Genomic DNA, 11057 nt, shown 5'->3' with positions numbered 1-11057 from the left:
TGAAGAGGCTATCTTTTCTCCAATGTATGTTTATGGTGACTTTGTCTAGTATGAGATAACTGTATTTAAGTGGGTTTGTCTCTGTGTCTTTTATTCTGTACCATTGGTTTACATGTCTATTTTGGTGCCAATACTATGCCATTTTTGTTACTATAAGAGCCTCCCTTTTCATATAAAATGTAGACATTGTCAACAAAATTCATGTCACTATAGTGCACAGAGACAATCATGTTGTGAAGGTACTGAAAGTATAGAAGACACAAATGTAGTATATCCTGTAAATTTTGTCTTTTTCAGGTTCCAGCTAAAACATGTGGTCAAGTTCTCCATGTAAGAAGGAACATTTCTCTCCAGATTTGCATTTGTTTTTCATGTGAATATTTGGATGGTGTCAGCATCCCACCCACATGCCACTAATGTGATCAATTTTAGGCCAACTCTTTTCCTTTACTTTCAGTTGAAATGCAAAGCATGCTCAAATACCAAATAATGCAAGTTCTCTCTCTCTCTCAAACACACACACACACACACACACACACACACACAATTTATACAACATTTTGAAATAGAATTCACATTCCATTTCAGAATCTTTTTATGATTATGCCATTATGTAAACACTGAAAATTGATGGATATTTTGTGTTAAAATGGCTCAAATTTCAATTCCATTACAATTGGTTTCTTTATCAAACCATTGCAGGTAAATTTTCATGAAAGTTTACATAATTGTCTTTAGGAAATATGTATAGAACTTGGAAGTAGCCTAAAATTTTGATCAAGAATGAAATAATCATGTTTCAGGTTAATTTTTACAACCAGCAAAATTAAGTTTCAGATTTGAAGATGAAATAAAAACTTTCCATGATAAACAAAAATTAAAAGAATTAATAACTAGAAAGCCTGCACTACACAACATTCTCAACAAAGTATTCCATGAAGATGAAGTGGGAAAAAAAGTATAAACCAACAAAGGGAGGAACTACACTAAAGGACTAGTCATTCAAAAGAGATACTACATCAAATTAAAAAACAGAAATAAATCAAAATGACAGGGAATACAAATCATATCTCAATAGTAACCTTGACCATTAACAGCCTAAACTCATCAATCAAAAGACATAGACTGGCAGATTAGATTGAAAAACAAGACCCAACAATATGCTGTCTCCAAGAGACTCACCTCATAGGCAAAAACATCCACAGACAAAAGGTGAAAGAATGGGAAAAAAACTAATCACTCATATGGATTGTGTAAACAAGCAGGGGTTTCCATCCTCATTTCAGATAAAGTGGACTTCAAGTCAAACTTAATCAGAAGGGACAAAAAAGGACATTTCATACTATTTAAGGGAATTATATATCAGTAAGACATAACAATTATAAATATTTATGCCCCAAACAATGGAGTATCTATGTACATCAAACAACCCTTTTCAATTTCAAGAATCAAATAAACCACAACACAATAATACTGGTTAAAGAAACTATAGAACTAAATAATACAATCCATAATTTAAATTTAACAGACATATATAGAATATTTAATCCATCAACAAGCAAATACATTTTCTTCTCAGCAGCACATGGATCTTCCTCTAAAACAGACTGTATCTTATGCCACAAAGCAACTCTTAGTAAATATAAAAAAAAAAACAGAGATAATACCTTGCATTCTATCAGATCATAATGGAATAAAATTAGAAATCAATGATAAAATAAAAAATAGAAACTACTCTAACACAAGTATGCTAAATAATACATTATTGAATGATGAATGGATAGTAGAAGAAATCAAGGACGAAATAAAATAAATACTTAGAGATAAATGAGAACACCGATATGACATATCAAAATCTCTGGGACACTATGAAGGCAGCACAAAGAGCAAAGTTTATTGCGTTGAGCTCATTTATTAAAAGAATAAAAAGTCAACAAGTAAATGACCTGACATTACATCTCAAAGCCCTGAAAAAATAAGAACAAATCAACACCAGAAACAGTAGAAGACAGGAAATAATTAAAATCAAGCTGAAAACAATGAAATTGAAACAAAAGAAACAATTGGAAAAACTGTCAAAACAAAAAGTGGGTTCTTTGAAAAAATAAATACAATTGATAAACCCTTAGCCATACTAATGAAGAGAAAGAGAAAACTAAAATTACTAAAACTTGTGATAAAAAAAGAAATATCACGTTGAATACTACTGAAATACAGAAGAAAATGAGAAACTATTTTGAAAATTCATACTCCAATAAAATAGAAAATCTTGAAGACATCAACAAATTTCTACAGACATATGACCTACCCAAACTGAATCAGGAGGACATACACAATTTAAACAGAACAATTTCAAATAATGAAATAGAAGATGCCATCAAAATCTTACCAATCAAGAAAAGCCCAGGACCAGGCAGATTCTCAGCTGAGTTCTATAAAACATTCAAACAAAAATTAACACCAATATTCCTCAAATTATTCCATGAAATAGAAAAGGAGGAAACCCTTCCAAACTCATTCTTTGAGGCTAATATCACCCTGATACCAAAACCAGACAAAGACACATTAAGGAAGGAAAACCTCAGATAATTATTCCTGATGAACATAGATGCAAAAATTATCAATAAAATTCTGGCAAATTGGGTGGGGGTCATGGCTCAGAGGTAGAGTGCTCGCTTACCATGTGTGAGGCACTGGGTTCAATCCTCAGCATGATATAAAAATAAAATAAAGATATTGTGTTTGCCTATAACTAAAAAATAAATTTAATTTTTTTTAAATTCTGGAAAATCACAAACAAAAACACCACGACCAAGTGGGGTTCATCCCAGGGATGCAGTTTTGGTTCAACGTATGGAAATCAATAAACATAATTTATCATATCAATAGACTTAGAAACAAGAATCATATGATCATCTCAATAGATGCAGAGAAAGCATTTGACAAAAATACAATACCTCTTCATGTTCAAAACACTAGAAAAACTAGGGATAGTAGGAACATACCTCAGCAGCATAAAAAGCTATCTATGCTAAACCCAAGGCCAACAATTCTAAGCCGAGAAAAATTGAAAGCATTCTCTCTAAAAATTGGAACAAGACAAGGATGCCCTCTTTTACCACTTTTATTCAACATCATCCTCGAAACTCCAGCCAGAGCACTAAGACAGAAGAAAGAAATTAAAGAGATACAAATAGATAAAGAAGAACTCAAACTATCACTATTTGCCAATGATATGATTCTATATATAGAAGATCCAAAATATTCCACCAGAAAACTTCTAGAACTAATAAATGAATTCAGCAAAGTAGCAGGATATAAAATCAACACCCATAAATCAAATATGTTCCTATACATCAGCAATGAATCCACTGCAAGAGAAATTAAGAAAACTACCCCATTCACAATAGCTTCAAAAAACATAAAATACTTGGAAATCAATCTAACAAAAGAGGTGAAAGACCTCTACAGTAAAAACTATAGAACATTAAAGAAAGAAATTGAAGAAGACCTTAGAAGATGGAAAGACCTCCCATGTTCCTGGATAGGTAAAATTAATATTGCCCAAATGGCCAGACTACCAAAAGTTTTATATAGACTTAATGCAATTCCTATTAAAATTCCAAAGACATTCTTTATAGAACCAGAAAAATCAGTCATGAAATTCTTTTGGAAAAATTAGAGAACCAGAATAGCCAAAGCAATCCTTAGCAAGAAAAGTGAAGCAGGAGGCATCACCAGACCTTAAACTATACTACAGAGCTATAGTAACAAAAACAGCATGGTATTGGCACCAAAACAGACATGTAGACTAGTGGTACAGAATAAAAGACACAGAAATAAACCCACACAAATACAGTTATCTCATACTAGACAAAAGTGCCAAAAACATTCACTCAAGAAAAGATAGCCTATTCAACAAATGGTGCTGGGCAAAATGGAAAGCCACATATAACAAAGTGAAATTAAATCTCTATCTCTCAGCCTGCATGAAACTCAACTCAAAGTGGGTCAAAAACTTAGGCATTAGAACAGAGAACTTGTGCCTAATAGGAAAAAAATAGGCCCAAATCTTCACCATGTCAGCCTAGGATCTGACTTCCTTAACAAGACCCCTAAAGTGCAAGAAGTAAAATTAAGAATCAATAAATGGGATGGTTTCAAACTAAAAAGCTTCTTCACAGCAAAGGAAACAATCAAAAACATGAAGAGAGAGCCTACAGAATGGGAAAAAAAAACTTTACCACATGCACCTCAGGTAAAGCATTAATCTCCAGATATATAAATAATTCAAAAAGCACAAAAAAAACCCCACAAATAATCCAATCAATAAATGTGCAAAGGAACTGAACAGATACTTCACAGAAGAAACAGTCGATCAACAAATATATGAAAAAATATTCATCATCTCTAGCAATTAGAGAAATACAAACTGAAACTACTCCAAGACTCCATCTCACTCTAGTCAGAATGTCAATTATCAAGAATACAGGCAACAATAAGTATTGTCAAGGATTTGGGGGAAAAGGTACATACATACATTGCAGGTGGGACTGCAAATTGGTGCAACCACTTTGGAAAGCAGTATGGAGATTTCTCAGAAAACCTGGAATAGAACCACCATTTGACCCAGCTATCCCAGTCCTCAGTTTATACCCAAAGGACTTAAAATCAGCATGATACAATGTCACAGCCACAACGATTTTTATAGGGGGGGAGGGGCACTAGGGAAGAATAGAGGTACTTTAGATTAGGTAGAGGCTAGTGAATAGGAGGAGGGGACATGTGGATAGGTAGGATAATAGAATGAAATAGACATTATTATCTTATGTTCAATATGACTGCATGACTGATGTGATTCTACAATATGTACAATCAGGAAAATGAGAAATTATACTCCATTTATGTATTATATATCAAAGTGCAGAAATGCATTCTACTGTCATGTACAACTAATTAAAACAAATAAAAAATTTATAAAATAAAAAAAATTGTGTGTAAATACAATTATTTGTATCTGTTCACATTTTAAAAGTTGATTTTTAATTGTTTCTTTTCAGTGAAAATGTCTAAAAGAATAATAATATGGTTTATCAAATTTGGCTTTAAAAATAAAGATTTTCATTTACAAAGATGTACTGGCTTACAGTTGGGATACCAAAACAAGCAAATATAAACTACAAAGAAGGTATGTTCCTGCTTCTTCCCTCTGAACCTCTGCCTGGTGAAGAGAGGGCCATAGTTCTCCAAGTCACCAGGGTGAGCAGCTGCAGACTGGGAACAAATGCAGCCTTCCTCATGTGTGCCCTCTGGCTTTTTCTCCACCTGCAGGATGGGAGAGGGCTTACCAAGAGAGAGCCAAGCAGTGCTCCTTGCCTAGTAGGGGAGTTTGGAGGATGTAGGAACAAAGAAGAACACAGAAATTTAGGGCTGGATATTAGGCCAAGACCAGTATGGTAGGACTCAAAGTGGATGCCTAAGACCACTGCAGTAGCCTCTGAGCCTGGGCTGAGGTCAAGAACAGCTCTTGAAGACATTGGTGATGAAGTTGGTAAACCACTACAGGCCTTTGAAAAAGGGAGCAAAAATATTAACTACTGGAAAAGTTATAGCTAAAAACTACACAGACCTCTGGAAAAGGCACACCTGTGTTTGTGCCAGAGCCAGAGCTAGAGCCAGGGCAGAATCTGAACCTGAGCCTAAGGAAGAAAAACCTTCACCTGAACCTATTTTGATTGATACTCCCTCTCCAAGCCCAATGTAAACATCTGGTTGTGCCTCTGAAGAAGAATATCAGGATTGGGCTTTCTCTGATGTCAATTCTTTTTTTTTTTTTAATATTTTTAGTTGTAGATAGACATGATATCTTTATTTTATTTATTTTTATGTGGTGCTGAGGATCAAACCCACTGTCTCACATGTGCTAGCAAGTGCTTTACCACTGAGCCACCACCACAGGCCATCTCTGATGTAATTCTTGCAGTGAATGATGTGGATGCAGAATATGGAACTGAAGCCAGGGGCAGTGGTACATGCCTGTAATCCCAGCAGCTTGGGAGGTTGAGGCAGAAGGATTGCAAGTTCAAAGGCAGGCTCACTTAGCAAGGCCCTAAGCAATAGTGAGATCCTGTCTCTATATAAAATATTACAAGGGCTGGGGATGTAGATCAGTGGTTAAGAACCCCTGGGTCCAATCCTTGGTACAAAATAAAATAAAGATGGAGTTGATCAAAACCTTTGCAGAAAATATATATGTTTACTTCAGACAACTTAAAGAGGAGCAATCAGTGAGACCAGAATACCTACTGGGTAGGGAAGTTTCTGATAGCATGAGTGCCATCCTAGTTGACTGACTAGTACAGATTCAAATGATATTAAGGTTGCTGCAGGACACCACGTATATAACTATTTCCATTATTGATTGGTTCATGTAGAATAGCTATATGCTCCAGAAGATGCTGAAGCTGGTTGGTGTCACTGCCATGTTTAGCACAAATAAATATGAAGAAATGGACACTCCAGAAATGGATGACTTTGCTTTTGTGAACAACACCACTTACACTAAGCACCAAATCATTCAGATGGAAATAAAGATTCTAAGAGTTTTAAACTTTGCTCTGGGTTACCCTCTACCCCTGCATTCCCTTCACTTCCTTTGTAGAGCATCTAAGATTGGAGAGATTGATGTTGAGCACTATATTTTGGCCAAATGCCTGATGTATATATGTTGGACTAAGATATCCTGCACTCTCCTCCTTCTCAAATTATGGCAGGAAAGTCTTGATTAGCACTGAAAATTCTTGATAATGATGAATGGATACCAACTCTACAGCATCACCTGTCATACAATGAAGAGTCCCTTCTTCCTGTTCTACAGCACCTGGCTAAGACTATGGTCATGGTGAATCATGGGTTTACAAAGCACATGATTATCAAGAACCGAGTATGCTGCATCAAAGCATGCAAAAATCAGCACTTTAGCACAGCTGAATTCTACACTAGTTCATGATTTAACTAAGGCTGTAGGAAAGGTATAACTTGTAAACTTGAGTTTTAGTACTATATCTGCAAATAAAATTGGCACCATGTGCCACCTGTACATATCATTCTGCATTTAAATACTTATTTGTTTTCTATTATTTTATTTAATTATGATACTGAGCCACATCACCAGACCTTTTTTTTTTTTGAGACAGGGTTTTGCTAAGTTGCTTAGGGCCTTGGTAAGTTGCTTTGGCTGGTCTCAAACTTGTGATTCTCCTGACTCAGCCTTCTGAGCTGCTAAGATTACAGGCATGTACCACTGTGCCCAGCATGTTTATATACATGTTAATAAATGTTGTACTTCTTTCTATTTTTAATAGCTTAACTGCTTTTAATGTGGTTACTTCCTATTTTATGGTAACATGAGATTGTCTTAAAAGGATGATATGGGATATTTTTTAAAACTTTTTTCAGTTTACCAGGGAATCTAATTAATATATATACTTATTCTCTATATATTTATATAATTGTTTCTTGTTTTACATACCTGGCATTTACTTTTAATATAAAATTATTACTTCCATTGGGACATTCTACATATTAATCAAGTCACCTTGGAGAGTCTTCTGCCTAGTTCTATTTTGAAGTAAAAGACCACCATTTCATCCCTTAAAAAAGTACAAATAGTAACTTTTTAAGTACTAAGAAAATAATTTTTTATTATAAGGTGAATTGTCAAAACCAATAAAAAAGTGCTAACAATGAAAATCTTGGGGTAAGAAACTGTGAAATTTTGCTTCTCCATAAAAGCAATGACACAACTGACAAAAGTTATTAAAATAATTTTTTTGCAGTACTTTGGAAACTAACTAAAGGCTTGTAGCAACATGGAGAGTGTTTATGAGAAAACAAAAACATAAAACTCTGATGCATTTGAGTAAGAACAGCAAAATTTGTGGCATTTAAACTTACACTAGCCCAATCTTCTGCTCCCCTGCTCCACATAACCATGAAAAATAACAGCCTGCCTTTCCAGTACTGAAGAAGGGAAGGCTGGTGATATTTCAAAGCTTCACTCCCAAGTAAGAGTCGTTATTAAGTGATATCGCCTTGTCTTTAGTAGAACTCACCTGGAACTTTCCTAATGCTAAATATTTCTCTCCAGGTGATGGAGGGGCATATCTCAAATGTTTTAACACCACAGCTTTCTGAAGAAATGGTTAGCAGTTAAGGCAAACAATAGACCAGCAAGGGGAATTAAAAGGAAAAGCTAAGGAATGACATGTTCATAGGAACTTTGGAAAGTCCCAACTTATTCTTGGAAATCTAGGTCACAAACATGCATGGAGCTTTCACATTGCTCAAGAAAGACCTAAGAAGGCTGTCATCTTTCATCTCTCACATACATAAGGCTATGCACAAGCAGGCAGGGAAGGGTAATGTGGAGATGTAAACTGCTTGGTGGAGTGTTGCAGACATGTCACAAAATATACATTCAGAGACCTTAGGCAAGGATGGGGAGACTTATTAGTTCCAGGCATTTAAAAAAATGCTGTTCAATCATTAGCTGACCACCGAGCTAGGCAAAGAGAGACTTCAGTAGATGGCTAAAACAAAGATAGTTTACAAAATTACTTAACAAAATAACCAGGCACAGTGGAGCATACCTGTTTTCCAGTACCTCAGAAGGCTGAGACAGGAGGATCATAAGTTCAAGGCTGGCCTCAGTAACTTAACAAGACCATCAGCAACTTAGTTAGAACCTGTCTTAAAATAAATAAATAAATAAATAATCAAACAAACATAAAGAGAACTAGGGATGTAGCTCAGAGGTAGAGAGCAGTATCCCCCTTCCCAAACAAACTCAGCATAATTAATAAAATTTGCTCGATGAACAAACAATTGCTTAAAATAACTATAAAAACAAACCATGGGAGAGTGGGGGACTGATTTCCAGAGTTGCCACATTATTCTATTTTAAATGTCCAGTTTTCTACAAAACAAGGAGACATGCAAATAAACAAAAATTAAGATCCATATACTTTCTTGCAATCAATAGAAAAATAAGCAATCAGTGGAAATTGTCATTGAGGAAGTCCAGAAAACTGACTTACTATAAAGGCTTTAAAGATGGTATTTTAAATATTTTCAAAGAGCTGAAGTAAACCATTCCTAAAAAATGAGAAGAGAATTTGGGAAGAATGTCTCACCAAATAGAGCATAAATAAAGAGATAGAAAGAATAAAAAGGATCCAAATAGAAATTTTGGAGTTTCAACAGTATGGTAACTGAAAGAAAATAATCAGTGGGGGTGGAGAGTCAACAGCAGATTTGAGCAAGCAGGAGAATCAGAGAACTTGAAAAGAAATCAAAGGAGATTATCCAATCTAAGAAATAGTGAAAAAACACAAAGAACAGTAAGCAGTATCTCAGAGATCTGCTCTGTAATGCGGGATATCATCAAGTATACCAATACATGCATAATGCAGAATCCAGGAGAAGAGGATAAAAACAGGAGTAGAAACATGTTTTAATAAATAATAGTCAAAAACTTTACAAAGTTGAGTAAAAACATTAATCTGCATATATAAGAAGCCAATGAACTCCACGTATGATAAACTGAAAAGACTGACAATTACAAACATCATAATCAAAACTGTTGAAAGCCAGAGAAAAGAGAGAATCTTAAAAGAAGCAAAGGAGAAATAGCTTATTGCATAGAAGTGGTGTTTGATGAAATTATCTCATGAGAAATCATGAAGGGGGGGGGCTGGGATTGTGGCTCAGTGGTCTAGCATGTGCGAGGCCCTGGATTTGATCCTCAGCGCCACATAAAAATAAATAAACAAAATAAAGGTATTGTGTCCAGCTACTTCTAAAAAAATAAATATTAAAAAAAAGAAATCATGAAGGAGGCTGAGGGTGTAGCTCAGTGGTAGAGTGCACGCCTAGCATGTATGAGGCACTGGGTTCAATTCTCAGCATTACATAAAAATAAATAAATAAAATAAGGGTATTGTGTCCATCTACAACTAAAAAGATTTTTTTTTAAAGAAAGAAACCATGGAGGACAGAAAGCAATGGGAAAAGATATTTGAAATGCTGGAAGAAAAAAATTATAAGGCAAAATTCCTATTTTTGTCAAAATCATCATTAAAAAATATCCAAGTAATTAAGACCTTCTCTGATAAACATAAACTGAAGGCATTTGCGACAAGCAGACCTGCACTAAAAAAATGCTAAAGGGAGTCCCTCAGGAAAAAAAAGGCCACTAGACAACATCTAAAATTCACATGAAGAATTATGGTAAAGGTAACTACATGGGTCAGTATAAACCCACAGCCCTCCTAGAAAACTCTACTGAATAGTGGCAAAATCCATATTCTCAAGTGCACATGGAACACTCTCCAGGATAGACTATATGTTAGACCATAAACAAGTGTTAACAAATGTAACAGGATTGAAACCATACAAAACATCTTCTGTGATCATAATGAAATGAAATTAGAAATCAAAAGTCAAAAAGTTTGAAAATTCACAAGTATGTAGAAATGAAGCAAAAATACTCCTTAATAACCAATGGGTCAAAGAAACAAATCACCAGAAAAATTCGAAAATATGTTGATATTAATGCAAATTAAAACACATAAAACAAACAAAACTCATGGGTAGCAAAAGTGTTCACAGGGAAAATTTAGACCCTTAAGCATCTATATTAAAAAGGAGAAAGTTCTCAAATTAACAATCTAAACTCATGACTTAAGAAGTTTGCCAAGTTTTTTTTGTTGTTGTTATTGTTTTTAGTATCACAAATGGGTATTAGATTTTGTCAAATGCCTTTTCTACATCAGTTATTGATTATATAATTTTCTTCTTTAGCTAGTTGATGTGATAGCTTACATTAATTTTTAAATGTCAATCCAGCCTTGCATACCTGGAAAAAAAATCAAACTTGGTGGTGGTTAATAGTGTGTCTTTTTATTTTATTTTATTGTTTATTGTAATTTATATTAGAATGCATTACAATTCATATTACACATATAGAGCATGGTTTTTCATATCTCTGGTTGTAT

The 11057-nt window shown here is 34.5% G+C and overlaps 1 pseudogene; it reads left to right on the top strand.

Annotated features, from left to right (window-relative positions):
* Positions 1 to 5472: 5472 nt before the first annotated feature.
* Positions 5473 to 7037, top strand: LOC114086054 (G2/mitotic-specific cyclin-B1-like; annotated as a pseudogene).
* Positions 7038 to 11057: the final 4020 nt, after the last annotated feature.

Source organism: Marmota flaviventris, chromosome X, assembly GCF_047511675.1.
Source record: "Marmota flaviventris isolate mMarFla1 chromosome X, mMarFla1.hap1, whole genome shotgun sequence".
Classification (NCBI taxonomy): Eukaryota; Metazoa; Chordata; class Mammalia; order Rodentia; family Sciuridae; genus Marmota; species Marmota flaviventris.
Note: the sequence above shows the minus strand (reverse complement) of the source record. Positions and strands in the feature narration are given on the sequence as shown.